The 19,622-nt window shown below is 43.2% G+C and overlaps 1 protein-coding gene across 9 annotated transcripts in view; it reads left to right on the forward strand.

Moving 5' to 3' along the window:
• Positions 1-19,622, forward strand: part of ARFGEF3 (ARFGEF family member 3) — a 178,504-nt gene that overhangs the window by 11,668 nt on the left and 147,214 nt on the right. The window contains exons 1-2 of one of the 9 annotated variants that reach the window (XM_086318052.1): positions 4,027-4,175; positions 4,304-4,435. The exons of 7 other annotated variants lie outside the window; for them this stretch is intronic. The gene's annotated coding sequence lies outside the window, so the exon portion shown is untranslated. Of the gene's footprint in view, positions 1-4,026; positions 4,436-19,622 lie in introns of those variants that run through there. One more of the 9 variants, XM_086318050.1, reaches the window with a different exon arrangement.

Below are 19,622 nucleotides of genomic sequence, written 5' to 3' on the forward strand. Positions count from 1 at the left end.
TTCAGTTTCCATTTTTGTTATGTAATCACCTAGAAATGATTATTTGCAAAAATGTTTTGTTGTTTCAGGTTTTGAAACGAGCCATCAGGACTAAATTAAACATCAAATACTTTTGCCGTGCCTTTTTTCTCATTTTTTCTTTTGCCATTGATTGTCTTTCAAGTTAAATATGTTAGCATTCTGATAGATAATTACTAATACTGTTCTGATCAATTGTGTACATTAGTAATGGTAGTTCAAACCAGAAGAAAATTGATACCTTGAAAGAACTAAGGTTGTATTATCTTTCTTTTTTAAATTTTTTTTTCTTTTACCATTGACTGCTCTGAGGACTTCTTGTGCAAGTGGAAGTCCACAAGTCACGCGAATGATTTTAGTGACTGGTGACTGGATTTGGTCATGCCTAGGGCACTGTATGAGAGAAACCTATGAAAAAAGGTTTTAGATGGAATGGAGTGGTCAGAGGCATTGCTTATTTCTGCCCCAGGCTCGTTCACTGAACAAATGCCCAGTCTTATTGTTGATACAGTGAGCAGCCTTAGCAACCAGGATGGGGATTCACGTAGAGTACGCAGTGAGGTTCAGTGTCAGGGATGGGGGAAGGGCTGGGGAATTCACCCTGTAGAGTATTTCCTGAATTTGTCAGTAGACAGTCACTTGAACATCTTTCCGCCTTCCTGCCCATAGTCTTGCTTTTTGATCTTGGGGGTGAGATTTAAGCATCCTTATCTTCCTCCTTGAGGAGCCTGAACCCTCACTCCTTTTTAATATATTTTTTTTTTTTTTTGGCTGCCCATGCTTTTTGCTGTGGCTTGAGGTTGAATAGTTGTGGTGAGTGGGCTGTAGAGAAAGTGGGCTCAGTAGTCATGTGTGAGCTTAGTTGCCCAACCAGGGATTCAACCCACATCCCCTGCATTGGAAATTGGATTCTTAACCACCATGAAGTCCCTCTTTTCTCTCTGCTTAAACTCAGGTCTTACATGTTTTTGCAGGGTTGAATAAAACTTGTGAATCAGTGGGCAGTGGTGGTGTGCCCAAGCTCAAGGAAGAGGCCTTCCTGAGGCTGCGGTTATCTTTTCTTCAGCCTTCTTGTTTGACTGGCAGAAGGCAGCTTAGGATGTTCCCTCCAAGTTGACAGACTTGATAAAATATCTCTGCCCAAGTCAAGTTCCGTCCAACAGTTACTGACTCCATCATTGTTAGTTGCTGGTTTTTCAGCCAAGTAAGAAATGAGACTTGGAAGCTATTGATCAAGAACTATTAATAGTTAACAATATTAAATGTTTTCTCTTTCCTTTTTTCTACTTTCTCTCACCCTACACCTCTTGCTTTTCCCGCCGTGGTTTGGGAATCAAGTAATGTAACCAAAGTAACCTGATCAGTTATGGAATTTTCGGGGCTGCTCTGGGTTTTGTTATGAATATTCAGGGCTAGTGTCTGTGTTTCGTGAGGCTATCACCAGCCACCTGGAGGGGCCACAACTTCTGTAATGTTTAACTTGTTGCAAGTTGATACATTGGTCTTTCCCTTTCTTGCCCACTGTCTTTGTGATGGCTTGGTTATGATGATACCTAGATCTGTCTGATGTTTTTCTCTCTGAAATATTGAAAAACTTATATTTTTTCTAACCCTATGTATTAAAAGGAAAAGGGCTTATGTCATTTCTGTGGACCATTCGGTATCATTGTTATTTGCAGTCACTGGCTCTTCTAGATCCTTCTTGACCTGCTGGCAAGTTCCTGAGGAACGTCCCTCCCTTTCCAATGGACTCCTATAGTGTCCTTCTGCTTCTGAGTCTTGGCTGGAAATGCTCAGTCCCTCTGCTGGCATCTGACCATCAGAGAAACAAGCTCTTCCCATGACCAAGACCATGTTTAGTAAGAACCCTAAACATGGTCTTAGTCATGTGCACATGCAAGAGGGTATAAAACTAGAGTTTTACTGAGGGCATTTCCCAGTCTTTGCCCCTCCTCCTGTGGGAGTTATCTCATAAACTGAAATAGAGCATACTTGTTACGAGTCCTCTTCCTTTTGCATGCCAGGACCAAGACAGCAGGTCTCGAGGTCTGTGGTTAGCAATCCAATGCTCCCCTTTATATGGGACACTGAAACACTAGGGACGTGTTTTCTGAGCTGCTTTTTTCATCACAATTGTTCGCTGTGTGTCTTATGCAGTATTCCTCACTTCCTGTTACTACTTATCCTTGAAGACTGACCTATGGTTAGTGAAAGGGATCCTTCTTTCCTTTGTGCCTTCACTGTTTCTGTCATGAATTTGTCATGGCATTTACCAGTCAGGCTGGGAATTGTTTAGGGGATCTGTTTGAGACCCTTTTTTCAAGGAGTTCATATACATAAATTTTTCATCTTTTTACCTCCTAGTTCAGTGCCCTCTAAATGTTCAGAGGATGAAATGCCTCTCCAGACCCTGCATTGTGCATCTCAGTGAACCTGTGTCCTCATCTCCTAGGTTCTTGGAAAACAGCATTTGGAAGAATCTGTGTCATAGTATTTGGAAGAATCTGTACTTTAGCAGTAGAATCTCAAATATCTCATTGGCTGAAAGGATGGGTCCCAAAGAGTAGACCAGAAATCCAACACCCTATCCATTGACCTCAGCCAGTACAGTCTTAAACCCCTTACTCTCTTCTCAATCAAAGCCCTGGCTAGTCTAATGTCTCGTTTGATTGAGGTTGAGGGTTTGTGGTAGTTATTAATATCATGACCTGATTTACTGTCTGTGTCAAAGGACACTGAATATACGAGGGGCTCAGCTCTCAGTAGGTTCCCATGAAGAGTCCTTGGCCCACCTGGATGAGGCACTCTGCCTGCCTACAACCGCCCCCAGTGTGAATTTGACTTGGAGTCAAATTTCTGTTCTAAAGAAATAAAGAGTCTCCACCTCCATCCCTCTCCAGTCCAAGATTTTCCCTTTCTCTGAGCCCAGGTAACTTACGACAGGACTGGTCCAGATGAGATAAAACCATCAAGGGAATCCTCGCTCAATCTCGTTCAAAGGCAGCCATTGGCAGCAAACCTTCTATTGGCATTTCTCAGTGCCTTTGGGGACAATCCCAGACATCACTGCAGCCATGACCCAGCTGCCATTTTGCTTACCTTCTCCATGATTCTTCAGAGCCAACCTCAGCCTAATTGCTTTTTTCCTGCCAGTTGCAATTCCCAGAAAGAATATTTAACAGTCCTACTTCCCATTTGTCCTTATATGTGTCCCCCACTCCCTCCCATCCCCATGCTGGCTAAGCCTCTGCCCAGCCCTGTAGAGCAGTGGCCCCCAGCCTTTTTAGCACCTGGGGCCAGTTTCATGAAAGACATTTTTTCCATGGATGGGGAGGGGGGATGGTTTCGGGATGATTCAAGTGCATTACATTTATTCAAGTAATTACATTACATTCAAGTGCACTTTATTATTATTGCATCAGCTGCACCTCAAATCATCAGGCATTAGATCCCAGAGGTTGTGGACCCCTGCTCTAGAGGCTTCATTTTGCCTGCCTAGTCCAGACACTTCTTTCAGCCCAGATGCTGACAGGTTCCTCCTTGTTTTGATTTAGGGACCTACTGATTTTTCATGAAGGGTGGGAACATGCTCATTAGCATTCATGTTTGGAAAGAACCATCTGTAATAGCTTCCTATTCTTTGTAAGGCTTTAATTGTTTTTCTCTTGCTTTTATCTGTTTTAGGGCTTTAGTTCTGTGCTTTGAACCCTGCAGCAACTTCTACAGGTTGTGCAAGTTTTTTGTTTGTTTTTTAATTGAAGAAATAATTGTCTCCGTATCAACTGGGAAGGACTGGGTGTGATTTCAAATGGATCAGTGGGTTTTTGTAGGCAGTTTCAATCTCATCGTTGTTGTTCCTGCCTTTCTGAGGACATGGAGAAATGTTGGGCTCCCCTTGCTACCTCCCACTGTCAAGAGGTGGAATCAGAGGCTGCCAGTGTAGGATTTCCAGGTCCTGTCTTCAGCTCGTGCTAACTGAACGGAGGATGTTAGCATAAATGCAGGACAGGTGCTTCTGATGAGGCCTCTATGTTAGTCCAGGTAAATTGCAAGTACCTGTGCTTCTTCTGGATTTGAACTCATCTGAGGTCTTCTCTTGGTGATTTCTGGTTTTCCTCCACTCTATGGCTGACTTCTCTTTGCAGAGGCACACACATGTAAGTTTTGACTCCTGATCTTTTGCTGGTTCGGCACCAGAAAAAAAAAGGAATAGGATGCTTACGATACTTTAGTTAGTCTAAGTCTGGCTCATTTTCAGTCTTAGCAAAGTCTTTATCGTTCCCAGTCATGAAAGGAAATATGGAGGGAGCCATCAATCTTGCCTTGGGTCAGTGGGAATCATTTAAGTGAAAAAGAACTTGCCACGGAGTCAGCCTGAACTGTGCCAGCTTCCTGGGATCCAGCTTCCTCTAAACAGGTGAGCAGAATGACATTTCTGGCCACAAAAACCAGTTGGCAGGGAGAAAGTGGCATGTGTAATAGCCAATAAGTAGCCTGTAAGTCAGTGCTTGTGAGTGGTGGGGATGCTGAAATCCATATTAGAAATCAAGGTGCCCCAAAGATCTAGTCTTTTTTTTTCTCCTTTTATTCCTTTCCCTACCTCTATGGAAACAAAGAGTATTCCTATCACTTTTTAGCATCGTATAAATGACAATACTATTCCTAACTTACAAGCAATTCCTTCTGTGTATATGCCAGCTTATAAAGCCAATTCTAATGATTTTCATTTTCTAACCTCTTGGATAAAGAAGACCTACAATTAACTTTCAGTTACAAAGCTTCCTCTTCTTAATAGCCCTGGACCTTAAAGCACTTTAAATGATGTGGTCAGTTAGAGAAGTGCATAACCTACCCAAGCTGGGATGGTAGGGGTTGTTGGGCTTGAGTGATATTTTGGGATGTGAGCAAAACCAGCCATGGCCACTCATCCTTCCATTATAACAGGTGGTTGATGCCTTTATTTTATGGCACTTGGTTCTAAAGGGAAGTGTTAGAAGGAAACATAGAAAACGTGTAACAGTCCAACCGTAAATTTTCTTTCTTCAGTTTTCATTCGTTTTGAGTGGAATGAAGGTAGGATTTTTGCTGTATGGGTGGTTCTGTGCTTGCTTTTTATAATTGTGTCTTACAGGCAATTTAGGTCCAAATTTCCTGCTTTAACTTCAGAGTATGCCTTTGAGAAATTGTTTGTATTGAATTAAAAAAAATGGATTCCGAGAGATTGGTAGGGACTGGAGCTTGTTGATTCAGTGATGTAAATGACTCGGTGAGGTGTTTGTATCTCTCACTCTTCAAAACCTTTCTACTGGGAGTGGTGCAAAGACTAGAATCCTGTTTAGTTTCTTTGGATATCTTTATTAAATATTTCCTATTTGTATTGTAGCGCCTATTTATGTGTACTTGGACTTAACTCAGTAGGGTTATGTAATTACACAGTGCTCTGATGTATGTTTTTCCAGTCTTCACACAGGAGATCTCCTATTACTGATTTTATAACTCAATACTCTGTTAATATGATGCCTCTTGGCATGCTTAATTGCTTGTGATTCACACGTTCTCAACTAAATTTGGGATGCTAGAACCTATGTTGACATTTTTCAACCTTTATTTTGTGCCAAGGACTCTTAGGTATTAAGCATGCTGGTCTCCATCCTGTCTTTTCTCTTGTGAGACAGGGGAAGTCCTGAAACTTGGAAAGACTCCTTGAACCAGGCTGGGACAGAGTCAGAGTTGTTAGAGTCAAAGTGGCCATTCTTAACACATTATAGAGTATTATCTCTCCCATTATGGACATCACAGAAGTTCATGTTTTCTGCTTTGTAATTTATGTGAAATGCTGAGATATATAAAACTAAATTTCATGCAATAAGTTATTTGATGAAGCACCATGATTGAAAAGTACTCTTGGAAAATGGGCTATATTTAGCTACTGCTCATCCCATAAATAGGACTTCCCAGGTGGCGCTAGTGGTAAAGAACCTGCCTACCAATGCAGGAGACAGTTCGATCCCTGGGTCGGGACAGTCCCCTGGAGGCAGGGATGGCAATCCACTCCAGTATTCCCGCCTGGAGAATCCCATGGAGAGAGGAGCCTGGTGGGCTACAGTCCATGGGGTCACAAAGAGTAGGACACAACTGAAGCATGCACACACATCCATGAATACAACTTACTAATGTAGGAATATCAATGAGGTCACTTTGTATTGAAAACAATTTCAAGTGCAATTTCCAAGGAGCTGGAGCTTTTAAAGAGGGAGTATCTTGTATAGAGACTGAGGGGCGAGCCATAACTTATTAGAGCTTTTGAGATAAATGTGTAGATGTGACTTTGCCAGGAAATGATCAAAATTGACTTTTCCTCTCTGTAAGGCAAAAAGAGAGTTAAGATGAAAGAGACACTAGTCTGGGATTGATGTGAATACCCACTGGGAAGCCTGGGTAATTATGTGATTAAAAAATGAACCCTCATGTCTCCAAGTTTTGGCTCCCGTGACAGAGGAAAGAGTCTAGCAACTCAGATGGTTGCTTTAGGGATGGTTAAGATGAGCAAGGGCTTCTCTAGTGGCTCAGCAATTAAGAATCTGCCTGCCAATGCAGGAGATGAGGGTTCGATCCCTGGGTTGGAAAGATCCCCTGGAGGAGGGCGTGGCATCCCACTCCGGTATTCTTGCCTGGAGAATCCCATAGACAGAGGAGACTGGTGGGCTACAGTCCATAGGGTCGCAAAGAGTCAGACATGACTGAAGCGACTGAGCACGTGCACACAAGATGAGCAAGCCTGCAGAATCACCAAGGGAAGACTTATGGTAGGGTTCATTGTATGGCCTAAACTAAAAGAATATTTCTAGAACAGGTTGTATTTAGAGTGGCTCTAAATACAGGCTCATTTTTAAGTTAATGATATCCAGAGAACTGTTGTATTTCAAAGATTTTTAAAATTCTGCCCATTGCTTCCTTTGCTATGTAAGCCCCATTTTCTTTTTCTATATTTACCAGCTGGGAGGAAAGTCCTTCGAAAACAAAAGGGGTTTTGTGTGCTCATTTCAGAAAGGTTGATAGAGAAGCTGAGAAACTGGGCCCAAGGGTCATGGGAGAGCAGGCAGAGGGAGGGGCCTGAGCACAGAGGCCGCCTAAGTTGGACCGTGGAGGGCGGCTGACCCTACTGGACTTTCACTCCATCTCATCTCTGAAATAAAGGTGGTTGTGGACGATAAGGCCAGTAACATGACATTTGCTTAAAAGGAGGAGGAGAGCATTCATGTGTTTCAGAGGTAGTAAAAATACAGCTGTAATTAAAGTCAATAGGATATTTGATTAAGAAAGAAAGCGATTGTTAGTTTAAGGTGTGTGTGCTGGAGCGGTCAGTACAATGGACGCATTTATAAATATTTGTTCCTGCTGATTGCCTTGCATCTCCGGGTCTTGAACGTCCACATCTCTATTGGCGGCACCAGGAACCCTGATTGGTAGTAGGAAGAGATTTCAAGGGAGATCTCGGCTCTGGGGAGAAAGCTGTGGGTTAGGGGGGACGGGTACCCTGGGTTTGGAGCCAGGGCCAAGCAAGCAACATTCTATGTGCTGGGAACACAGTGGGAAACAAAACAGAAACTCTCCTGTAAGAGCCCACCGCTTGCTGAAGGGGAAGGAAGCATCATGATACCTTAGGTCCTGCTTCTCCCATGTAGGACCACTGGGCCCCTCAGCTAGTCACTGTGCCTGTCAGCTTGTGTGAATGGAGGAGGACATGGAAGGATGGACACTGATGAAAGTAGGTGTCTGTTTCCCTGCTATGATTGTGGACTGAGCTGTAGATGTGGAGGAGAGAGATCTGGAGAGATCCCATCGCAGGCCACAATTGCGGACTGGGTTTCCCCAGCAAGGGCTCAGCATGCCTGCTTCCCACCTCCTTGCAGGGAAGAGCCTCTGTTTTACCTCCTCCATCTTTCGTATCTCCTCAGCATCCTAGCAGGAGAGCAGCTGTGCCCATGGGGCTTGTCTCAGGACCCTCTGTGGCACTCGCACACACACACACACACACATATATATATACTTTATTGAGATAAAATGTGGGAATTTAAGGTCTGCAATGTGATTATTTAAGCACATATTGTGAAATGATTACCACAATAAGGTTAGTTAACATATTCATCAGCTCACATCGTTTGTGTGTGCGTGGTGAGAACTCTCCTAGCAATTTTCAGATATATAATACATTATTATTAAACAGAGTCACCATTTTGTACATTAGATGACCAGAACTTACTCATCTTCTAACTGGAATTTTGTACCCTTTGACCTCTTTCACCCATCCCCACACCCCGTGGCTGTGGTAACCACCGCCCACCACTTTGTTTTTATGTGTTCAATTGTTTTACATTCCATTTGTAAGTAAGGTCATGCATCTTTTCCTGACTTCTTTCACTTAGCATACTGTCCTCAAGGCTCATTCATACTGTTGTAAATGGCAGGATTTCCTTTTTTTTTTGTAGCTGACTAATTTTTCATTGTGTTTGTATATGTAAATCACTGTGATATTGTGATTTATAATATATTTATACACACACACATAGCTGGCCCTTGAACAACACGAGTTTGAACTGTGAGGCTCCTCTATTTTTTAAATATTTATTTTTGGATGTATTGGGTCTGCGTAGCTGCGCATGGGCTTTCTCTAGTTGCAGCAGTCAGGGGCTCCTCTTTGTTCTGCTCGCAGACTTCTCATTGTGGTGGCCTCTCTAGCGGAGCACAGGCTCAGGGTGTGCTGGCTCAGTAGTTGTGACGGACTTGGTTGCTTCTCAGCGTGTGGGATCTTCCCGGACCAGGGATAGGATCCTTGTTCCCTGCATTGGCAGGCGGACTCTCAACCACTAGACCACCAGGGAAGCTCTATACACAGACTTTTTTCACTTCATGCACACTACAGTAGCATGTGAGGTTGGTTGAATCCACGGACATAACCAAGACTGCAGAAACCGCCTGTAAAGTTATGCTTGGATTTTCTGCTGTACAAGTGGTTGCCATCCCTAACCCCTAAAGTGTTCAAGGGTCAATGGTATTTGGTCTTCATCCCATTCTGGCATCAGAACGCCTAAAACTCTTGAAATTTCCTGACAAAAGCCATACAGTTGATTTTGTTCTGTTAATGAGGTTAATGAGTGCCTTTTGGAAAGCACTCCAGGGAGGGCTGGGTGCCTGTGAAGCAAGTGTTGGAGCCCCCACTTCCAACCTCTGCGAAGGGAAGAGAGGTTGGAGATTCCGTTCAGTAGACTAGGGCCAGTGATCATTCAGTAGCCTAGAGCCAGTGATTTAATCGCTCATGCCTGTGTCAGGAAGCTTCCAGAACGCAGAGAGCCTCCTCCTGGAGGTCTTGCAGAGAGCGGAGCACGTTGGAGAGAGCAGGGACGCTCCTTCCCACACACCTTGTCCTCTGCGTCTCTTCCATCTGGCTGTTCCTGAGTTATCTCCTTATATAATAAACCGGTAATCTGGTGAGTAAGATGTTTCTCTGAGTTCTCAGAGTTGCCCTAGCAAATGAATCCAACCTAAAGAGGGTGTGCTTGGAATGTCCAATTTGTGCCAGGTCCAACAGAAGCACAAGCGACAACCTAGACGGGTGATTGGCGTCTGAAGCTGGTGTAGAGGAGTGAGCCTCGTGGCACTTGGCTGTGAAATTTGATGCTGTCTCTGGGTAGACAGTGTTTGGAGTTGAATTGTAGGACACCTCGCTGATGTCAGAGAGTTGCTCGGTGGTGGTGGGGACTCTCCCATAGGAATTGGGTGCAGAGCCCCGCTAATCACATTTTCTTTATTCTGCTGAAAACTCTGCCTCTGTGCACTGGTGCTGAGTCATATCTGGGGAGACAGAGTTTTGGGTGAAGTGTTGATAGAAAAGAATAGTTTTATGGCTTTGCCAGGCAAAGGGAGAGACAATGGGCACGTGCCCCTCAAAAACTGTACATCCCAACCTGGGAGGATTTGGTGAGGAGTTTTGTAGCAATGGTTTGAGGGTGGGGTTGCTGATAATACCAGTGTATCTGCAGGGTCTGCACTCCTTTAAGCAGGTTGCAAATGGTCTTCTCCTAAGCTTCTCTGATTCCTCTGATCTGGCCTTTGGTGGTCTCTCAATAAGTTTCTCTGGTTCCTTTACTCTGGCTTCAGGTGGTCTTCTCTGGCAAGAACGCTAACCCCTTTCATTTGTTGACTCTTTTAGTTCTGTGGAGAGTGCAAACATAATGTTAGGGGTATCCCTTGAGGGGAACCAGGACCCTGCCCCAAGGCTACATTATTGTATCTTGGCTATAGCTCCCCTGTCTGTGCCTGCCTTCCCTTCCCATATCAGCAACTGTTTGAGTCTGCCCTTTGGAACTCCTGGAAGGTTGCGGAGGCTGGAGTCTGCTCCCTACAAACAAGAAATGAGGGACAGGGAGGCTTCTGTGCTTAGGAGCCCCATAGGGCCCTGCTTGGTTTCAGTTGGTTCGTTACTTCAATGCAGCAGTTCTCAGACATTTTGGTCTCAAGACCTTTGACACTTTTAAAAACTGAGGCTCCCAGAGAACTTAAGATCTTTTGGATTGTATTTACCACATTAAATGTGAAGTGTTACTCAGTCATGTATTTACCATGTTAGGCATTAAAATAGAAATTTAAAAATATTTAGTTCATTAAAAATAAGCCCATCGCATGTCTCCTGTAAAGACTTTTTTTCCCTTAATGAAAAGTAGTTGTTGTTTAGTCACTAAGTCATGTCCGACTCTTTTGTGACCCCATGGACTGTAGCCCACCAGGCTCCTCTGTTCATGGGATTTCCCAGGCAAGAATACTGGAGTGGGTTGCCATTTCCTACTCCAGAGGATCTTCCCAACCCAGGGATCAAACCCGAGTCCTGTGTCTCCTGCATTTACCCCACCAGGGAAGCCACCAGGGAAGGCCTTCATGAAAAATAACTGCTTTGAAAACAAATGTAGGAGAGTTTTGCATTTTTGCCCATCTCTTTACTGTCTGGTTTAATAGAAAACAGCTGGATTCTCAGCTCTGCTTCTCCATTCAATCTGTTACAGTCTGTTGCTTTGGTTGAAGTAGATAAAGCAAATCCAGCCTATACAGATAAGTGGTTTAAAACAGGAAGGGGATTTTAATCACTTTTTTGAATAATTGTGCATTATTCTTTTTTGATAAACTCTACTCTATACTCCTAAGAGATTGAGAGTGAAAGTTTTGACCTTATGGACCTTTGACAAGGTCTCAGGAGTCTAGGCTATATTTTGAGAACTATTTCTTTGCATGTCAGAAGCCAGAATCTTAAATCATTGATTCTCTGGAATCAACCAATTCTTCCTCTTTTCTGAGAACAGGAGTTGCCCTCAACCCTGCCTTCTCAGGGCCTTGTCTTGGCCCGCAAAGCTTTAGGCCTGCGCAGCAACATGCGGCTAAGCTTTGGCAGGAGGTGGCTGTCTGTTCTCCTGCCTCACAGACCTGTGAAATTGTAACTGGGAGTTTTTAGAACCACTAGCCATGGAAATTGCCCCATCATAATCCTGTGAACAATGTCCTCCTTTCTGGCATCTTCTAAAGTTTCCATAAGATATCAAATGAGACAGTATTTTGCAGAATGGACAACAAATCATAAGTGAAACTTCCCTTTAATAAAATAGGCTGACAGTGTTTTGGTAGCATGATTGAGGGTGGTTTTATTTCCGGTGCTGAGTTTCAAAGTGTGATTGTTAGATTGGAGAACAAAGCTCTGGGAACAAAGAAGCAGATAAGAATCTGGATTTAAGTAAGTGTTATTTCCAGTTTCCAAGAATACAAAGAGGCCTAATTGATCTTTGGGAATTATAAACAAAGCCAGAATTGGCAAGATCTGGAAAATTTCACTGTGGCCCTTACAAATATTCTTTAAAAGAAATTCTGGCATTTGGAATAGGGAACCAGAACCATTATTTTTCTGTGGAACAGAAACCTTTGTTTGCCTAACCATCCCCTACCCCCAACAGGTCTGATTGGGTATCAGGAACTGCCTTTTTAAACTTTTTTTAAAAAGATTTCTTTTTGGCTGTGCTGGATCTTCATTTTTGTGTGTGGGCTTTCTCTAGTTGCGGGGAGCCAGGGCTACTCTTTGCTTATGGTGCTCGGGCTTCTCATTGCCATGGCTTCTCTGGGCATGCGGGCTCAGTTGTTTTGGTGCACAGGGTCAGCCACCTCACTGCTTGTGGGATCTTCCCGGACCAGGGATTGAACCCGTGTCCCCTGCATCGGGAGGCGGACTCTCATCAACTATGCTGTGTTGTACTGTGCTCAGTCACTTCAGTCGTGTCCGACTCTTTGCGACCCATGGACTGTAGCCTGCCAGGCCCCTCTGTCCATGGAATTGTCCAGGCAAGAATACAGGAATGGGTTGCCATGCCCTCCTCCAGGGAATCTTCCCAACTCAAGGATGGAACCCATGTCTCCTGCATCTCCTGCATTGTAGGCAGATTCTTTACCACTGAAACACTGGGGAAGTCCCCTGATCCACTATACCACCAGAGAAATCCCAGGAACTTGCCCTTATCATCAAGAGCAGGTTGATAATAAGTAGCCCCAAGCCCTGTGCTTCAGAGGAGGCTGCCCCCTTGCAGCCTGGACCAGCTTGTCTGGCTATGGGCTTGCCCTGTACCCCATGTATCAAAATGGAGTATGAGAGATGCTCTCTCAGTCCTATGAAGGTTGAAGTTGTCTTCCTCTGAAACTTGTCACATTTGTGTGTTGCTTGTAGCAACTATAGCTGTTTTGCCTCTATGAGGGGAGCCAGCCAGGGGATAAGGCTGACACATTGAGGGTGGATTAGCAGGAAGATGGAAAGAACCTGGGTTCTTGGTTGTGCCATAAGAGCATGGACTTATCCTATCCTGAAGCCAGCCTGCCTCCTTGTTTAAGCCTCTCAGGGAAGTTGGATCTCCTGTCACTTCCACCTGAAAGCACCCTCCCCGGTATACTCTCCTAAAGGAATCCCCCTGACCCTTAGGGACCCGAGGGTAGGAGGATTGCCCAGTGAACACGGAGTTGTGAACAAACCTGAAGATCTATTAGTGGGATCTTTTCCCTCTTTTCTAGCTGTCGTTTGGCCATTTTGTTGTCCTTTTTATTTCTTCTGCAGGTCAAGTTGAAATCTAAATTGAGTGTTTGGTAACTGGTGGAATAGGAGAGCTGAAACAACTGTGGCATCTAAAGATGTGGGCGCTGGGAGATGGGGCCAAGTTTCTCTCCTACAGTGTGGGTACACAGGTAGATATCATAGCCTTGTCTCACCAGCAGAAATAACTGATTTACTTGTGTATTCCACAAGCTAGACCCTAAATGCCATTGTCTTTATACTCAGGGGCCCTGGTATATATATATAATGTTGCTGCCCCCACAGTACTGAAGGCTACCAATTTTGGAGCCTTAATCTACACTGAGAATTGTACTAGTGACTTTATGTATTGTCTTTATTAAATTTTATAATAAATATAATAGATTCTAATATAACCTATGTTTTAATGATAAAACAGATTGGAGTGGTAAAAACCATTTGCTTGAAGTTACATAGGTAATATAGGCTTCCCCAGTGGCTCAGTTGGTAGAGAACATACCTGCAGTGCAGGAGACCTGGGTTTGATCCCTGGGTTGGGAAGATCCCCTGGAGAAGGGAATGGCAACTCGCTTCAGTATTCTTCCCTGGAGAATCACATGGACAGAGGAGCCTGGTGGGCTACAGTTCATAGGGTCACAAAGAGTTGGATACACCTGTGCAACTTACACACACACACATAGCTAATATACAATAGTGGTTCAAATACAGATCTGACTTGAAAATTGTTCTTTTACCTAGTATATTCTATGTCTTTGCATATTTGCTGAATACCTGTCATTTAGATGTGTTAGGATAGGAATGAATGCCCCTATCTATTCCTTCATTTCCCCTTTCACCTTTGGTCAATGTGTCGAAGCAGAGGCACATATGAGGTTACTTAAATATTGGCTCTTCTCTAGGGATAAGTTTTATCAGAGTGGTGTATGGGTTATAAGTGCATTCAGTGGTAAATAATAGAAAGCCTAACAGTGATTTAAATGAGATGGGGCTTATTTTCCTCTTATAATACCCAGTCTGGAGGTAGGCCTTTCACACTGGTATATCCAGGATTCTGTTGGCCTTTCATCATAGTTGGCTCTTCACATCACAAAAAAGCTGTTGCAGTTCCAGTCATCACATGTTCATCCAAAATAGAAGGCAAAAAGACTGAAAGCAGAAGGGCAATGCCAGCTAAACAGGTCTAGTCCTTTATATCAGGAAAGCAAAAGGTTTTTCAGAGCCAGAGGAGAAGCTGAAAAAGTAGGAAACAGGATTCTTGGGAAAGGCTTAGACTAATCTTAATCTACCATTTGGGGCTGATCACACTATCAGCCACTATCAGGGGTAGAATCGATGCTTTTGAACTGTGTTGGAGAAGAATCTTGAGAGTCCTGTGGACTGCATGGAGATCAAACCAGTCAATCCTAAAGAAAATCAATCCTGAATATTGATTGGAAGGACTGATGCTAAAGCTCCAATACTTTGGCCACCTGATGCAAAGAACTGACTGATTGGAAAAGACCCTGATGCTGGGAAAGATTGAAGGCCAGAGGAGAAGGGGATGACAGAGGATGAGATGGTTGGATCACATCACCAACTCGATGGCCATGAGTTTGAGCAAGCTCTAGGAGTTGATGATGGACAGGGAAGCCTGGCATACTGCAGTCCGTGGGGTTGCACAGTCGGACACGACTTAGTGATTTAACTGACTGACACTATCAGCCAAAACAAAGTTGGAATCTAGTTGCTAAGGAAAAGGCTGCTAACACTGCTAACCACACACTTCAAAGCAGAGGCTGTTAGAATTTGAAGAGGTGATAGAGATATATCCCTATCGTGTGGATAAAACAGTTGAGACTTAAAAAGAACACAGGTGCCTGAGTCAGGACTAAAGAAGTTTTCTTCAAGTGTACTGCTCTTAACACTACGCCTCCCTGATACTTCTATAAAGTGTTTGATTTAAAACCCTTTCAGGGACTTCCCTGGTGGTCCAGTGGTTAGACTTTAGTGGAAGTGCTTTGCTTCCACTACAGGGGGCACAGGTTTAATCCCTGGTTGGGGAATTAAGATCCCTCAATGTGCAGGGAGGCAGGGGCAAAGAAAAGCCTTTTCATATCTCCTCCTCAGTTTATCTGTCTAATCAAGAAGGCTGGGAAGGGCAGAACCTCCCTGGTGTCTTGGGAGTAGAAGCGACGTTCCCCAGAGAGCTCAGCAACATGGTCAGGATTATACCCTATGTTTGTTGGCCAAAATGAAATCCTAAACCTCCATGTTGTGCCAGAATTCTTTTACCAGACTCCGTTGTCTCCCACAATTCTGTGATCTATGGCCTTCCCTCTTCCACCAGAGCAAGGGGGCTCTCTGCCCAGAATCCTGAACTTTCAGTTGGGCAGATCTGGCTGCCTGGACACTCGAACAAGAGATGGTTCTGGGGATGACTGAGTGGAGCTCAGCCTACATAGGGACATTCGGTTCTTCTTTGTCTCCAGGGAGAGAGGACAGCTACCCACTGTGAGTGTGGCAGTGAGTAAGGGCCCATAAACTTGAGCCTGAAAATTTATTTCCTGAGTTGACTTGACCCTGTCTTTCAGCATCAGGGTTGCTGGTCATTTTGATTCTATTCAGCATGTTCCTGCCTCCTCAGGCAGGGACTGAGAGTGCCATGATGTCTTCCAATATGCTGGGATAAACACCATGATGTGGACAGTGGGCCAAAATCACCCTTTAGTAACAGGGCATCTTGTACAGCCGGAAGAGGGTTTACGTGGTCAAGTCAGTTACTCTCAGTTTTCTGAGTGGGGTTCCTTTTGTTACGTTGGAAAAAGAAAGATTCTTTTCTTTGGCTAGAAGAGTCTATAGAGTGTGATTTTATGGGTAAAAATAGTAATTATAGCAGAATCGTATTTACAGTGTTTAAAATATGTGAATACTTGATAAATTCATTGACAAATTTCGTTTTCTACCGTATGAACATCTTTATCAGCCTTGAGGACCTCAGCTTGTCTTCAAGCTGGTTTTGTGGCATGCGCATTTTTGCAAACTCACTAAGTCTGTAGTTGAATTTAGGGCATTTACAGCCAAGCCTGTTGGGAATGGCTGTGTTGCGTTTGTTCTTTGTGACCTCTGCTGGATATGCCTGCCAAGAATAACAACACCCGGAAGACTTGTGTTAACGCCCACAAGCAGGATCTGGACAGCCCTCTTGGTTTGGTCATGGCTCAGTTCTCTGCAGTCCCATCTCTAGGCTCAGGACTGGGATTGTTGTCAGGCAGCCCTTACTGACTTGGTTTACTGTCTTTTGGTTTTTAAAACACTATGAAGACAGTCTGCTACTGTTTCTTCCCTTCAGTGTGTGAACAAATACTGGGCATTTATTTTTCTTCCAGTGAATGTTGCATTTAGGAAGGTCATGCAGTTACAGAAAAGATTTGATATTACTTTAAGTAGAATAAAGCGGCCCATGGCTGATGTAAATACAGCTGCCTAGAGGGTAATCGTGATTAAGGCAGTTTGAAACAGGCTGAAAGGTAACTTCCTAAAGTTTGAAAACTGAAACTTTCAAATTGGCATTGTAATGCCCATCACAAATCCAGCCTTTAAAAATAAATTTAATCACAAGGTACAATCTGGTCTTTGCATCAGGTGGGGCAGATAATGTAGGTCTTATTCAGCCGACTGTACAGGCTCAGAAAGGGGAAGGATAGAGTGCATAATGTGTTTAAAGCAGGCAGCTAGTAAGGAACCAAACTAACCTTTTTGGCTTTCACCCAAGAGCTATTTTTAGAAAGTGCTTGCAGTGCAGAGTCTATTGGGATATTCAGTCTTCAAAATACCACAAATATATTACTGCTGGAAGAAGTTGATGTTTATGGGAAAATAAAATTTAACATCATTGTTCTCTGTCTGACTAAATTGTTTAAAGGGAGTTATCTCTGTATGTGGATGGCTGAAAGTGACTTCAATGCCTGTGGAGAAAACTGCAGAGTTTTTAACAGGGCACAGAGACTGTAATGTCAAACTATAAAAAGATGTCACTTCCCTCTCAACTTTGTTGTGGTGTAATTGACAAGTAAGATTGTATATATTTAAGGTGTATTGATTTGATATATGTATACATTGTGAAATGATTACCATAATCAAGTTAATTAACACATCTAACACCTCACATAGTCTGTGTGTGTGTGTGTGTGTGGCGAAAATTACTCTTAAGTTCTTCTTTCTAAGCAAAATTCATGTATACAGATTTCAGGTACACAGTACAGTATTTCTGACTGTAGTCACCAAGCTGTTCATTGGCTCCCGAGAACTAATCCATCTCATAATTGAAAGTTTGTACTCTTTAACCAACATTTCCTTATTTCCCTACTCTCCAGCCTCTGGCAACTACCTTTTTAACTCTCTTTGACTTTTTAAAGTTACACATATAAGTGAGGTAATGCAGTATTTATCCTTTCACCTTTGGCTTATTTCATTTAGCACAGTGTTCTGTAGGTTCGTCCATGTTGTGGTAAATGGCAGGATTTCTTCCTTTTTATGGCTGAATAATATTTCATCATGTGAGGTTCTATCTGTAGGTAGGTAGGTATTTATCACCTTTTTATTATCTGTTCATTTGTTGATGAATACTTGGGTTGTTTCCATAACTTTGCTATTGTAAGTAATGCAGCAGTGCACATGGGAATGTGGATATTTCTTTTAGATACTGATTTCATTTGAATATGTACCCAGACATAGAATTTCTGGGCCATATGGTAATTCTATATTTAGTTTTTTTGAGGAAACTCCCTACTGTTTTCCATCATGGACACACCAATTATTTATTACCACCAACAGTGCAGAGGGTTCCCTTTTCTCCACATCCTTGCCAAAACTCTGTTCAGACAAACAATTCTTAACTGTACTTGTCCTGAGAGAAGTGATTTTTATTGCCCTGGCTTTCATGTGCCAGGTTGTTTTAGGGGAGAATACAAGAAAGCTAGGTGATTAATATTTTTTATTACTTTGGTTAATTTCCAGGAATGTCTGTGTTTCCATATTGTAGATGCCTTTCTCTTTTTAGTTCCTGTTCCCTAATGATGGAGAAGCAACATGTTGCTATGGAAGGAGTGTAGGTTTTTGTGTCATGTAATCCCTACATTTGAGTCTGGACTCATTAATTTACCAGCTCTGTTCATGGATACTTTGACTCTGGGAGCCTCCAAGTCTTGAACTATAAAATGGACTTGATAATGTCCACTGCCCCAGTTCTCATGAGGGTTAAACAAGGTAACATAATGAGAAAGTTCTAGTTCACAGCCTCTTCCAATGGATGGGCTCATCACTTTTCTTCCATACCTTCTTCTCTACAGCAGTGAACAAAGTGTTCTAGTTTTTTCCTAAGTTTTAACAGTAGAGTTAAGCTTCTAACAGCACCTAATAGTTTATAATAGTTACGTGACATGGGACAATTTACTTACTATCTCTGAGCCTGTTAGCTCATTGATGATATGGAAATAATTATCTATCACAGTGCTTACACATTCAGTTGTAAGTACTGAATTAAATGAGATCATGCATATATGCCAAGTCTTAATACCTGGCACAGAGTGGACACTCAGTGACTGGTGGATATCAGTATAGGATGGACATTTCTTGAAGGATAGTCTTCTTCCTGTCATCATCTTGACTTTGACAGCTTCCTTTGACTTTTCCTTTGCTAGCATCATTTTTTTTCTCTCCACAAACTGACTGGAAGGATTTTTCTAAGCTCTGTCCTTCTGTTTTACATCATTAACTTTTCCTTGGACATTTCACCCATTTCCAGGGTTTCAACCACTTTTAGATGGCTAATGTCTAAATTTTTCCTGAGCTCTAGACGAGTACATCCAGTTTTCTATGTGTTAGTACCTGGATGCCCAAAGGAATCTTGAACTCAGAACATATATACAAAACTGTAGTTATTATCCTACCCACTTCCTTCCTCAAAGCCATTCTTCTAGTAGGTCCTCTCTGCTCCTGTGCCACGTCTAGGTTCTGTTTCCTCCTGTCCATTTTTGAACACAGGCTGAACTGCATCGTGTTTTCAGCCCTAGGGCCACAGTAGAGTATAGTTCCTTCTCCCAGGCCTTCCTGCTGCCAGTAAATAATGACAACAAAACTATGATGACAGTAATAAAAGTATCATGACAACAACCATCTGTTGAGTGTACAACAAGCTAAGCAGTATCATACCACCCTAAGCCCTGGGTGAGGTGGGACCCTGCTCTGAGCTCATGTTTTAGAGGCCCCGTTCTCCTCCTCCTCAGGGCTAAGGGAGCATTCCCACCCAGAGCCCACCCTGCAACCTCAGCTCCTGCTCTGGGTACTTGAGACTTCAGAGTCCCCTATTTAGATTATGCTGAGCTTCCTTCCAAAAACGGCACATGGAAAAACAAAAACAAAAACAAAAACGGCACGTGGGCCCTTTTGCCAGCTCTGTCTTTGGCAAGGCACCCACAAGAATGTACATCTCTGGGCTTGAGGCCTGGCCACAGGG

Source organism: Bos grunniens, chromosome 9, assembly GCF_055505025.1.
Source record: "Bos grunniens cultivar Pamir isolate PY7600 chromosome 9, Bosgru_T2T1.0, whole genome shotgun sequence".
Lineage (NCBI taxonomy): Eukaryota > Metazoa > Chordata > Mammalia > Artiodactyla > Bovidae > Bos > Bos grunniens.